At 44.0% G+C, this 13,977-nt stretch overlaps 2 long non-coding RNA genes across 2 annotated transcripts in view; one reads left to right on the top strand and one right to left on the bottom strand.

Annotated features, from left to right (window-relative positions):
- Positions 1–13,709, bottom strand: part of LOC122221572 — a 31,774-nt gene extending 18,065 nt beyond the window's left edge. The window contains exons 1-2 of the long non-coding RNA XR_006203301.1: positions 13,616–13,709; positions 11,495–11,716 (exon numbers count right to left, since the gene is read on the bottom strand). This is a non-coding gene — a long non-coding RNA (uncharacterized LOC122221572). The remainder of the gene's footprint in view (positions 1–11,494; positions 11,717–13,615) is intronic.
- Positions 6,196–10,225, top strand: LOC122221576. Its single transcript, XR_006203307.1, has 3 exons — positions 6,196–6,406; positions 9,426–9,720; positions 10,098–10,225. It is a non-coding gene; the product is annotated as an uncharacterized LOC122221576 (long non-coding RNA).
- Positions 13,710–13,977: the final 268 nt, after the last annotated feature.

Here is a 13,977-nt window from a genome sequence, read left to right as displayed (position 1 = left end):
TACACCTCTCTTCCCTCTAACATCGAGGAAGTTTATAAATTACTTCCCATTAAAAAAATAAAAAATTGCATGTGGTCATAATGTCAAGCAAAGCTGGATTACAGACCAGCTTTAAAATTTGCCTCTGTAGAAGAGATGACTCCGGGAAGGAGAAAGCAAACACTACGAACCGCATTTCTGAAGGTCCTGCTGCAGGCAGACGAAACAAAGCAAGAATTTAGCATCTTCAAAAAAATATATGCGGAATCAACTTATTTTCCATAAACACATATTTTATGCTACAGTAGCCGTGGTATACCCTTCTTCTAAACTGACAAGTTTTACATTGATTCAGGGGGCTTCCCTATTAATAAGTGACTGCAAGAGGGGTCCCTCTGTCCATTAAAATGGACTCTTTAATTAGGACGATGATGTCTGAATTTCTTGTGACATTTCTTTTATTTCCTTAAGTTTATTTATTTTGAGAGAGAAAAAGAGAGAGAGGGAGAGGGAGAGAATACAGCTGATGTGGGGCTGGAACTCATGAACTGTGAGATCATAACCTGAGCCTAAATCAAGAGTTGGATGCTTACCCGACTGAGCCATCCAGGCACCTCATGACATTTCTTAACCATGAGTGTCTGTCCTCAGTTTTTTTCCCCTTTACCTCTTTAAAAAGTTATTAAATATAGATACTTATAGAGAAGTGCACAAACTATTAACGTACAGTCTAACAAAGATTGAAGAGGAAACTGCCTTGATCCATTTCAAGGAATGGAACAGCATTACAACCCAGAAGTCCCCATACCCCCAACCCTCTCATCTTTCTGTGGAGGCTTCTCTGTTCTTGCATTTATGGGGATCACAGCTGCCCTTTTCTTTATAGTTTGATTATATGTATATATGTATATATCTATATATCTATATCTATCTATCTATCTATATATATCATTAAATACTATAGTTTAATTTTGCCTGCCTTGAACTTTATATATAGAAAATCATAAGAGTATATATTATTTCATGTCTTGGCCTCTTTCAGTCCACATGTAGTATCCCACTGTATGAACATACCACAATTTACCCACTCCCACTGGCTCTTTACTGCTATGAACATTTGTGTTTGTTTCCTGGTACACATGTTTCTCTAGGATTTTTAATCTAGTCTTGATGATGCTTGATCTGGAAGTCTTAAAAGATCAGGAGGAGTTTTTAAGGCCCCCACAAGAAAAAGGACATTCCAAGCACAGGAAACAGGGTGTGGTAAAGCACAGAAGAGTGAAACCACATGATATGTTGGGGGAATCACAGTCCTGTATTATCGGGGTGTGACACAAGTAATTCCAAATAGAGTTCCCAGTATGAGCACGGCAGTAAGTGTTACAGGTGCATTTATAATCCAGGGTAATAGACACATGTCGAGTCTTCACGGTGTGAAGGGGGACCATGTAGTTTGACCCAGTTCTTGTAGGACCAAGATCAATTCTGGGCAGTCTTATATGCTAGGGATCATCAGATTTTAAATGGCAAACAACATTCATCTTGTAGCCAGGTCTGAGCTGGTAAGCAGGTGCCCAGAATACGACGTTTTGAAGAGTCTGAGGCTCTGTCGGGCATCAGCCAGAAAGTCTTGACTGATGGTGTGGAGGTCATGTGTCACGGATGTGCTGACTTTTATTCAAATGCCCCTCTCTGCGGTAGTTCGGGCGCTGCGGAGGAGCGCTTCAGAACAGCTCATGCTGTTTCACATATTGTTTACTTTACTGCATGTATAATGCTGCTCTATTCACCAGAGTTGCCATTATAAACGGCATCAGCCATCTGTGTGCCTGGAAAGAACAGCTACTGGGGCAAACTAAATTTGACCCCCTCCCCCGGCTTTCAAATGACAGGACTAGGAGGTACTGAATATCAAGGTCTTATTTAAGGAATAAAACGATAAGCTTTGAGCCTTGCGTGCTCTCATTAGAGCAACCGCATTTATTAAGAGGAGAACAAACAACAATTTATGTGTTGAGCCTCTCTCTCTGTCTCACTCTTAAACCAAAATGATCTCAACACTCTGGCCCACAAGCCGAAACGGTACAATGCATTTATAGCAGGTGGCTTGGTTCACTACTCTGACATTGTCAATTTTCGGGTATTAAAAACAAGCCCTCTGAATTCGAGCAAGGCTTTGCCTCAGGTAACCTGGTTATGGAACACGTGCGCCTTGGATTCGGTGACCAGGAAGAAACAGGTCTATATGCTAAATTAATATTATCAGTGGGTTATTGGCACACCTATGGAAGGCAAAGAAGTGGCAGCCACACAGGTGGACAGACCACAGTCGCACGAGATGGTTGGTGCCTGGCAAACCTAAGGGATCTTTGACTTAATAGAGACAACAAACGAGACACTTGCAATGCCATATGAGCACGTCTAAGAGTAGCTCCTGGTCATGGTAGGAAAGAAAGGTCCCAAACATTTTAACACTGATATGCAGGCCCAAAAATCCCAGTAGAAACCATTCTTTGTTGTGTGAACTTGGATGCATTCTTCGTCATCACTGAATTTCACTTTGCTTGTGTGTACAATGAGAAAAATGCCTCATAGTGTTAAGTGAATCTAATCAAAGGAGATCATGTATATAAAAGTCACCTTTAAATTATAGAGCACTGAACAATATTAGGTATTATTATTATTATCTCATAAGGTTATTGCAACGTTCAAAAGAGATTATGTACAGGAAATCACTTGGAAAAATCTGTCTGGAAGGGTAGAAACATAAGGTGGTAGTTGCAGTAACAGTATCAGAGCTTTTAGTTACGGGGGGCTAGAGATACTGTGAGAAGTACGTTAAAGAGGGCAGAAGAGCATTGTGGGAATAAAAAGTTAAGAGCATTTTTTAAAATGGGATACGAGCCCTGGAATTTTCCAGAACGGAAGCATCGGTGTCAACAGAGCTGTACACAGGTTAAAAGTCATCATTCAGCTGAGTCCATGTGGCATCTTATATTTAATAGGCACTTTTGATCATAGGAAAGGGAGACTGACTCAGGTTACAAGGAAGAAATGGAGATTCATTGATGGCTACATGCAGGCAGAAATCTGTACCACACCTCATGGGAAACTACAAAGAGCCAAGTCTCATGGCAAATGGAATGTATAGCAGGAACTGGGAGGTTATGCAGGATGAAAAGCAACTCTAGGAAGTGGATTATCTTGTTGCCCTAGAGCGGCAGGAATTGTCTAATTTCTGCTGTTCGTGTCACTACACAACCGAGTAGCTCATCTTCTCTTCTGTATGTCCCTTGGTTTCTGCTTTCTAGTACTCCAGACTTACCTTCGCTCCTGCCTACCCAAGGTTTCTCTTGCCTGTGGCTTCTGCTCTTCTAGGTTTCCCACCTTCCAACTCATGAATCTCTCTCTCTCTCTCTCTCTCTCTCTCTCTCTCTCTCTCTCTTTTTCTTTTTCTAATTCACAGACTCTTCAGGCATGAGAATCTGAGAGGTTCCACTTGTCCCCATTGTCTTTACTGGCTGTGACTTTTGTATCAGGCCAGCTCAGACTGACTGCTCTTAGGTCAGGCATCTGTGCCTGGACCAGTTACCTGTGGTCTAGGAGGTAGAGTCACATGATAGGAATATAGTAATTTATGCTTCAAGAACCTATTAGCTCGGGCCTCTTAGTGGGACCCTCTTGGATCAGTGTGAATCAGGGGTGTGTTGGTGGGCATGTATTCCAAAGCTTCAGTATGTACGTGAGGGAGCTAGGAGTTCTGCGGTTTACTTCTCATTACTAAGTCAATCGGAGCAGTGCGAGGAACTTTCTGTAAAGACAAACAAATGAAACGCCCCCTTCCCCATACAAAAATATGACGACAATAGTAAAGAAGGTGAAGAAGAAGGAGGAGGGAAAGAGAAGGAAGAACAACGTGAGGCTTCTGAGGTATCTTGTGGGATAAGCCTTTCTATGAAAGCCATTCTGGAAAGAGACAGGAAATGCGTGCTCTAAAGTGTTAGGAATGGTGTACTTGGCCAAAGCCAAGCATTATTTTGGATTCCGGTTATTTTACCTAAAGTAGAGTCTAAGTAGCTGCTTTGACATTGTTAAGAATCCCAGAATTTTGGAACAGAAAGAAAGCTCAAGGTAACCCCCTCCTCATGTTGCATGGCCTATCCCCTTCACTTAGAGAAATGGAAGTGAGCGTCTCCAAGGCTGAGTGGCTTGAGCAAACTGAGGGTGCCTCTGCTCTGGGACAGCAGAACAAAGGAGCGATTTCAACCTAGCGATTCTCTGCCCTAGAACTGCTAACTCTGGTCAGCTGGATTCCACTTGGGCCCCTGTAGAGATGAAAACATCATCGGCTTGAAAAAGTTACCCCTGCCGTTTGGAGCAGCTGGCCTGGAATTCTTGTCAATATCGCCCGTATAAAATAGAAATCTGCTTTTCCTGTAAGAGTGTGGCATATTTTCTATGATTTGCCTTCAGCTCTTGAGTGTTTACATGCCATTTCTGTATGTCCCATCCTCGCCTCCAATACTCAGCCTCAGAGTTGTTACCGGAAGTCTAGAAGAGGAAGCCATCTTGATTTCCGGGTGCTTGTGAAGGCTGTGGCCCCTCGTAGCAAAAGCAAACCAAACAGCAATAGCAAAATGCCCCTGCTGGCTTAATCAAACTCTCAAATTTAATCACACAACAATGGCTATCCTGGGCGAACCTTTTTCTAAGTTTTGCATTCTGCCAAAAAAAAAATTTTATGTATATTATATAAATTATTTATAGTAAAAATTATTATATAAATTTACATATTATATAAATCTAAATATATATATACATGTATATGTGTATATATATATATATATATAATTGAATGTATTATAACAGTAGCCAAGGTTCTCATTATTCTAAAGTGATAAACAAAACAACCACGATGTGTGTTAGGTATCTGCTGTTTTAACTGTGTGGCCTTGGGCAAGTTACCTAGTCTTCGTGATTTACTTTGTTTCTCATCTGAACACTGGGGTATTTATTTTCTTAGCACTGTGCCTGGCTTATAGGAAATGCTTAATAAACATTGCCTAGTAATATATACCATTTCAATTAGTCATCATAAGAAGTTTATGAGGAACACAGCTCATACGACATGAAGTAATTTGCTTAATTTCTAGGACATAGTAAGGATGGAGTTAGACTAGGGAACTAATTTTTTTACTGCAGTTAGGTGGTCTTTTTGCTTCAAACACCCCCTATAGTTAGGAGGATGTCCTGGAAAAGGTCTCAGTGCTGGAAGATTTATTTCTTCCCAAAGTGGGCTGGGCAGGGGGAATGCCAGTGAACAATCTGGATCTGAGTCTCTTCACCCAGCATTCGGGAACCCCAGTGTAGTCCCTGCCTCAAGGCCCCTCTCGTACTCGGCACTTGAGGGCTTCCTGAATGCTCACCACCCCTCTGCTCTGACAGGTGGAAGGATCTGGGACTCTGGAGGTATTTGACGAGAGCCGTGCTCCTGCTCCACCTCTGCCTATGGTTTGGACTGTCCACCATGCCCTAAGGGGCCTCAACACTTCATGTCACACAATCTAGGCTCCTCACCTTGGAAAATCAACACGGTTGATTTTCCCTTTCTTCTTCGGGTAGTCAATGTGTGTGGAATCATTCAATGAGATTTACTGAGGGCCCCCCACAAAACTTGATAGGCTTTTCCTAGGTGACGAAAAAAGGTGGCCTGACCGGGGAAAAGCCACACTGTTGGCCACCCAACACTTTGTGGACTAAAGTTCTGAAAAGTCCAAAGCATGACACGGGCAGGATTTTATTGGCACCTGGAAATAGGCCGATCGGCAGCTTGTTCTCAGAAGCCAGAGGCTGATCTGCCCGCATTTGGTGCCCTGGGAGAGAGGAGCGAAAACCTAAGTGAAAGGAAAACTGGGATTCGGAGAAACCAGGAGGAGTTTGGAACAGGACTTTTGTGTAGGTCATCTGGAAAGTGTGCCCCGTTAGGACTTACGCATAAAAATAGCCTCAAGAAGAGGATAGGGGCGGGCTGGGGTGGAGAAGTGTCTGTGTGCCCAGAAATCCACCCAAACGCACACATGGCCACATGCAAACACCTCAAACAAATGTGTCCCCAAGGACTTAGACTCCAGCTTATTATGTAATCGCTGAATTTGTGGGCTTGCTTGTCTAATTCAAGGAAAGATTTAGACTATTTCCACTATCCTTCCAGAGACCGTGGCTAAATGACCAGATGGGAAAAAGCCTACTGCCTGACCTAACTGCCAGCAGCCCATGAGTGTCCCAGACGGTGCAGATTTGTAGCAAAAGAATTATTATTACTCCTTTTCCTCCCATGAAGAAACAAAAGCCTCCACTCTTGACCTTGGCATTCCCTTGCTGCTGTCTTCTCTTCCGTGACACCTACACTTGATTTTCTTTATCTGAGGTATTCCAGTGAATATTTGCTGAATTTTAATTTAGATTGAATGAAATTCAGAAGGCTGAAGCTTTCCGAATTTCAGACCTGCTGAGAAAGGTGTGTGTGTGTGTGTGTGTGTGTGTGTGTGTGTGTGTGTGAAAGAAAAGTTCTCAGCTTGTCTCATCACTGAAAGTCCTCCTGAGACCTCTGAGCTCAATTGGAGGAATAAGGCAGATTGGTTACCCTGTCTGATGGGTTTTATCAAAACGTGAGAAAACATAGTAATGAAAAATGGTGGGCTGAATTCCTTATCATTCAGGGAGGGGTTCTGTACAGGTAAACCAGCCCATAACTCACTTGCCTCACGACAGTTTTTATTGCTCTGTTTCAGTGCAGTTTTGAGGAGGGAGGAGAATTGCCCGAGACAACAGATGTGGGACTCTTTTCTTTCTCCCTGTCCTGCGGATAGGCCTAAGGCTCAGCCCAGTGACTCACTGTTGTGGTATTATATGGCTCAAGATTAAGTGTGTGCTGTGGAAAGTGTGGGGCAGGATTTATCAGTGAGAGTTCTTCCTTTGAAGTATCAGGGCAGGCTACTTTGCTGATGGTTTCTGGAACCTGGCCAAGCCCCAATATGCTGTGAAAATAGCCGTCTTAGGTTCTCTTGGCACATGAGCACATTTGCACTTGATTCTCAGACCTCCACTGCTTTCTGATGTTTTCTGAGGCGAGTGTTCTTGGGAATTAGGGCCCGGGGCCAGATTGTAACCCTGCCTGTTTGTGCCTCTTCACATGCCCCATCCAAACATAGTTTTGATGGCTCCAGATACGGGTTGTAACATCAACTTGAAAAAGACTATCCTTGAGTTCCAAAGTGCAGGCTGGCTTTGAGTCGCTTTTGGGCATTTAGGTATAAATTTCTCGATAACTCACATTTCCTGCTGCCCTGCCCCCCCTAACAAAATGTTGACGCTTAAGGGGTTTTACTGCAACATTGCTTTCCACCGCAATGTGTCTTTGCATTTCCAGCTTGAAACTAATGCAATATGCATGATGGAGAAAAACCTCAGCGATGTCATTACGACTCTACCAGTAAATTAAGAAGAAAAAAAATCTATCCTTCTCTGGTGAAAAATCCATCATCTATCTGCCTGCATCTTTCTCCTCCCACCTCTACCCATCATCATACTGTTATTAATTTTGAGAACAAAGGACATAAAAAGCTAATTATGTGAGATTCCCAGACACCCTTCCAGAGGTTAAAATATCAGCCACATTTCTCATCACCCAGCTATGTGTAATAAATAGCTTCCTTGTAAATGCAGATTTCCCAATAGACTCCCCACTTCAGGTTTCCCTCTAGCCTGGGAACCAGACTCTGTCCTTCATCTAAATCTTGCCAGCCTGTGTTGAAGAACCCATGTGTAACCTTGCTGAGCATTTATTTCTCTCACCTTTCTGAGAGGGCAGACCCTTTAATAAAAACAACTTGGTGTGACAGGGCTTGAATCTTAGAGAGGGCTCAGGCAGCTGTCGGGTCTGTATCCGTGGACCTCCTGCTTGAAAACATAATCGAATGTAGTTGCAGGCTGAGTTCTGTTGTGAGTTGAGTTGTGTCCCCGGCCTTCAAATTCACACATTCAAGTCCTAACCCCAGTACCTCGGAGTGTGACCTTCCTTGGAGATAGGATCTTTGCAGAAATAATCAAGCTAAAATGGAGTCATTAGGGCAGGTCCTAATCCAGTATGACTGGTATTCTTATTAAAAGGGGGAATTGGGGGACATTCACACACAGGGAGAATGCCATGTCCACATAAAGTGGTCATGTACAAGTCAAAGAGAGAGACCTGGAACAGATCATTGCCTACAGCCCTCAGAAGGAACCGACCCTGCTCATACCTTGACCTTGGGCTTCTAGCTTCCAGAACTGGGAGACCATACGTTTCTGTTTTCTAAGCCACTCAGTCTGTGGTACTTGGTTACGGTGGCCCTAGCAAACTAAAACAGGTCCCTTGGGTAGCAGACTGAGGAAGGGGTTAGCACGAAGGAGGTTTGTAAGGGAGTGCTCTGGGGATACATTCCTGTGGAAGAGAAAGAAGCAGACTGGGAAGGAGGAGACATCAAAGTGGGTTGTAGTCCCAGGGAAGGCCTCAGCTGACTCCACGGGAAGTTCAGATCTAGGATGGCCCTTCATAGTTGGAACATGGGTCTGGGCCTTTGTGGGCTCCTGTCGATCTATCATTGGGTGTGGGCTTCCTCTGGAAGGAGGTATGACCTTAGCTAAGGCAGTTTTCTTCAGCTGAGGTAATCCGTGAAGAGGGCTAACAGTGGGAACGGTCTTTTGGGAGCAGTCCCAGCGGATGGAGGCATGAGTCAGTACTTCCTTCCTCCGGAAGGACCTGGGTGGCACTTCACAGCATCCACCATGACGCCCGTTATAATAGATTCGTTGACTGAACGATGGCTTGTCGAATTTCATGATTTTCAAAATGGAGTTTAGCTTTCTAAGCTGTGGTGCTTTGTTGAGTCCTCCTTTCCTCCTCTGCCTTAGAGATGAAGCAGGCTGTGGCTCCCTGTCCTGGAGCCTCTTCTGGGAGAGAGGTGGGCTGTGGGAGAGGTATCACTCAACATCTGGACAGAAAGACAGAAACTGCTCTGGATGCTTCAGACAGAGAGGGATGAATAGAGAAAAAAGCTTACAAAGGTGCTGGAAGGTCTGGAGGGAGCGCGAAAGGAGGGAGATATTCCCCAGAGATCAGGAGGCTGGTTTTGCCTGGCGTTGGAACCTCGAAGCTCACACTCTCTGCCCAGCTGCTGCTGCCGTCACCGCTGCTATCGGATCTTGCTGTTTGCTCTGAACAAGAACTCAGGACTCCGCATTTTGATGTTGGTGAGATGAGGCTGACACTGCCAGAGCTCAGATTTACCTGGAAGCTTCCGGACCCCATGGTTGCTGTTCCCATTACTACTGCTATTAGTGGTACCACCAATACCAGACAAAAAAGCCTCTTTTTCCCCCTATCTTCTAGTTTCCCTTGTTTCCAGGGGACAGGTTCCCAGTCTCCTGCCATTGAGAGGAAATCATGGAAGAAGGGGCAGGCATCTGGGACAGCAGACAATCATCCTCTGAGGGGCTAGTCTAAGAGACATCGGTCAGCGGATGGTCCTGGGAGGGCAAACCAATGACTGGAGCACTGCAGAGAAATGACCCCTCCCCAGGAGCAGTGTCCAGCTCTGGAATTTGACTGATCATCTGCTGCTGTCTACTTCCTGCTCCACATCCCTCTACTCCCTCTGAGAACAGAACTTGCCCAGGATATCTCATGCCTAGGCCAGCTTGGTAAAAAGGAGCTTTGTTTCTTTTTTTTTTTTTTAACGTTTATTTATTTTTGAGACAGAGAGAGAGCATGAATGGGGGAGGGTCAGAGAGAGGGAGACACAGAATCTGAAACAGGCTCCAGGCTCTGAGCTGTCAGCACAGAGCTGGATGTGGGGCTCGAACTCACGGACAGTGAAATCATGACCTGAGCTGAAGTCGGCCGCTTAACCGACTGAGCCACCCAGGCCCCCCGAGGAGCTTTGTTTCTAGAGATGTTAATTACGATCTGGTAGAAACGAAGTTTACCAGCGCTCAGCCAATATGCTCCTGACCATACCATGTCATTGCTGCAGCAGTGGCAATGACCTTCCTTTTCCTTTCTTTCTGATTCCTGACAGGAATGCTGGGTCACCAATAAGCACAATGGGACATTGGCCACAAAAGGGCCAACTGGATCAACTAAACTACCCAAGTACTTCAATACCCGGGAAAGCTGATGTCTCAGTTGAATTTATGGTTATTTGATTGAATTCACCAAATAAATGTTCTCTGGACATATTCATGTCTCTGGGACATTAATAAACTAATAGCATCTACCTTATCATGAATAAAACTTCTTGTGTTTATTATCTCTTAACTTTTTTGAAGTGATTTTGCATCATTTTCGCCCTTGTTTCAGCAGCCTTATGATACATCCTAAGCTGTCCTTCTTCATTCATCCATTTGTGCCTTCAGGAAATATTTACTGGGTCCAACTATGGGCAAGGGTTTGTGTTATGTATAGCAGCAGCAGCAGAAGAAGAAGAAGAAGAGGAGGAGGAGGAGGGGGAGGAGGGGGAGGAGGAGGAAGGGGAGGAAGAAGAGGAAGAAATATCCCTACTAAGGAATTTATCTTCACAAAGTAGGAGTCTGCTTTTGCAAATAAAGTACCTAAATTCAGAAAGAAAACTAGGCACTGATACCAAGACTTCAGATTGGCAAACCCAAGCCATTCGAAATAACTCCCTTCTTACTGAAAACTAACACGACACATTCAGTAAGCATTCGACTCTGAAGATTCTAGTTGATGTCTCTTGGTATCTCAAATGTCATCTGACTATAGATTGATATGCATTTGGTATCAGGTTGCCGTGATGCAATTTCATTTGTCCTCATGGAAGGTGACCGAGCAAGGCTTGGTGTTTTCCACATCGCTCAGCTTTGTAGATACAAAATAAGCAATATATTGTATTCCTTCTGCCTAAGCATGTGGTTGGTATAATTTTTTCCACGGACAGCTGAATTCAACAGCCTGTGCGTGGCGGTTCAAGATGAGTACGAAATGGTAGGCGATGAAAGCTGTTAGAGAAGATCCCTGGGGCTTCACTAGGCACTGCCACCGAAGCCAGTCAGATTACTTGGCGAGGTCAAAGGTGCTGCCAACTCTTACATACCAGATTCTTCTCTCCTGGGAATTTAACCCACAACCAGACCCCCCCATCGCTCCTGAATTTAAGAGATGTGGTGAGAATTTTTATCCAACCAACACTGTAGTTAGTAACTTGTAACTACCACCAAGCATCTTGTTCTAGCCCCCTAGCAACTTCTTTAAATCACGGAATATTCAGGATATCTCCTCCAATCATACTCCTGGCTTAAAATAATAAGCAGAACCCATTCTCCTCCCTTTGGAACTGCTACTACGCTCAGCAGAAGCACTGTTGTCATCATGGTTTCCTTTTGATGCAGGTGTTACAAAGGGGAGAGAGAGAGTGTGGTTGGAGGAGGCAAAGAATAAGAAGGAAAAGGGACTTACTTCGATATTCCTTGTCTGTAGGGTGCCAGCAAGATTTCCTCCTGCACGTTGGGGATGAAGGCCCATCTGGTGAAAGGTCATCCTTGGCAATAAAAGCTTTGTTCAATTCACTTAAAAATTGTGAAGTGTGTCCTGTGTGCCAGGCTTTTTTTTTTTTTTTTTTTTTCATTTTAGCTCCTAGAATTATCGACTAATTTTTCCCGATACATCTGGGATGTTTCCCTAAAATAGCAAAGAAGAGAAGACAATTTTGTGGTGCCACGGTTGTATATGGGCTTAATTTGAAACTATTAGTTTCATTAGTCTTTATATTCTAATTATATCTCTACATTTCACCCTGTAACACTTTGTTGCTCAAACAAGTTGGCTCAGAAAATAATTGCCATGTTCTTGCACAGCGAATGTACAAAACAAAGGGCCATTGTGCCAGGGCTGGAAGGAGTGTTTTTTGATTGTTTCTCATTCCCTTCAGCGTTTTCAATAGGAGCCAGCCCTGAATGTTCAGTAAGGCCTCTGCGCAATTAATTGGGAGCCATCAAGCAAACCCTGCCAGGGTGTGGGCTTACCCGGACAGGCTTCTGACTAGTCATCTGCTTCTGTCAGGACTTAAGGACATTTATCAAAGTTGTATTAGGCTGTTGGAAAATCTGTTGTCTAATTCTCGGATATTCTTTCCTTGGTAGAGGTACCTACATGTTGCCACCAGGACATTTAACTTTGTAACCATCCCCCTTCATCTTGTAAGTCAGAGGAACGCGGCAATAATGTAATATGTTGTGTTTGCAAGATGATGGAACTCTATAAGAGAGTTAATCTTTACAGAGCCACAGACTAGTAGGGAGCCTCCATTAGAACCACTTTGAAATGAAGAAAATATAACAGGAGAAAAGGAATTAAATCTCTTAGAATCTCTCCATTCATGATTTAGTTTTGATATGGAGTTCAAGAAGAATTAATTATCCCAGTGCACGTTGGCCATTTCTCAAGATACCTTCTCTCTATGAGGATCAACATAGGGCATCACCTCTCCATGGCCATCTTTGGAGACCCTAGGGTTCTGCTTCCAGATCAACAATCCATGATATTTCTCGAGCATCTGAAATGTGTCCAGCCTTGTATTTGATGATGTGGCAAAGAGACGGAAAACATTATTCTTAATCTTTAAAAACATCTCCAGTCTGGCTGGAGAGGTAAGGTTTATGCAAATGAATTAAGAAAACTATCAGATAGTATATAAACCAGTGCTACGTGTTCATGGGTCAGAGTTTCTTCTCTTGCCATCAGAACAGAGAAAGGGCAGAGAACATAAAGGCTCAGAATAACCAGGGAAGGCTTCTTGAAGGAGGAGAGGCTTGAACTGTAGAGAAAAGAAAGGTCTAACAGGTTCTTTAGATTTGTGAACTTCCAATTTCCTCAATGCCACAGTGGAACTTCATTTCTCCCATCAGCCAGAGTGAACCGTGGAATACAGAGAGTTTTTGCCTCTGTAGTGACAGGCAGAGAACACAAGGCCATGTCGAGATACAGATGATGGCAGGCTCCCTCCTAGTTGGTGACTCACACCTCCACCCCGGGGGTGCAAGGCTCAGATCCGTGACAGAAAAGTACAGGCTATGGGCTTTCCAGCTTTCTCCTGAATAGACGAAATCAGGACTATTGTATTTCAAGATGGGGAGATTTTCATGTAGCACAGAGGGCATTCTGATTGAGAGTCTGATCTGGCTAGAAAGGAAAGCTCGTATAAGAAAGCAGTAGGAACCAAGGTTTGCTGGGAAGGGTGGTAGCCTACTGCTAAAGGGTACCGAGGTTTGACAGGATGCAGTGATTAGGGGAGATTAGTACCTTTTGCTGGGCAGGCTAGTACATGGGCAAAGAAGCCTTTTAGATATACTTGAATGGAAGTGTCTTACTAAAAGGACTGGAGGCAGGGAGGAAGCCAGAGTCAGGGAGATGGCTTAGAATGCAGGTTGTAGGAGGGGGTAGAGACAGCAAAGTCAGAAAAAAAAAGGGCAATCAGCAAGATTTTGCAAGTAATAGCCTTGACGACCAATGTACACAGTGGATGAGGGAGACTATACAAAAAGGAGGAGGGTATGGAGCAGGCCTTGATCTTAGCGTCACCTTGCAGCTTCCCAGTGCTCTGTCTTCAAAAGCGGTTTTCCCACCTTGCACACCTGCTGGGTGACAATTCATGTGCCACTCACGATCCCAAAGTAGTATTCTGAAAAAAAAAATCTTTAGGGGTGCCTGGGTGGCTCAGTCGGTTAAGCGTCCTACTCCAACTCAGGTTTGTGGGTTTGAGCCCCGCGTCTGGCTCTGTGCTGACAGCTCAGAGCCTGGAGCCCGCTTGGGATTCTGTGTCTCCCTCTCTCTCTGCCCCTTCCCTGCTCGTGTTCTGTCTCTCTCTCTTTCTCTCTCAAAAATAAATAAGCATTGATAAAAGATTTAAAATTAAAAAAAAAACAAAAATCTTTAAAAATTTT

This window comes from Panthera leo, chromosome A1 (assembly GCF_018350215.1).
Source record: "Panthera leo isolate Ple1 chromosome A1, P.leo_Ple1_pat1.1, whole genome shotgun sequence".
Lineage (NCBI taxonomy): Eukaryota > Metazoa > Chordata > Mammalia > Carnivora > Felidae > Panthera > Panthera leo.
Note: the sequence above shows the minus strand (reverse complement) of the source record. Positions and strands in the feature narration are given on the sequence as shown.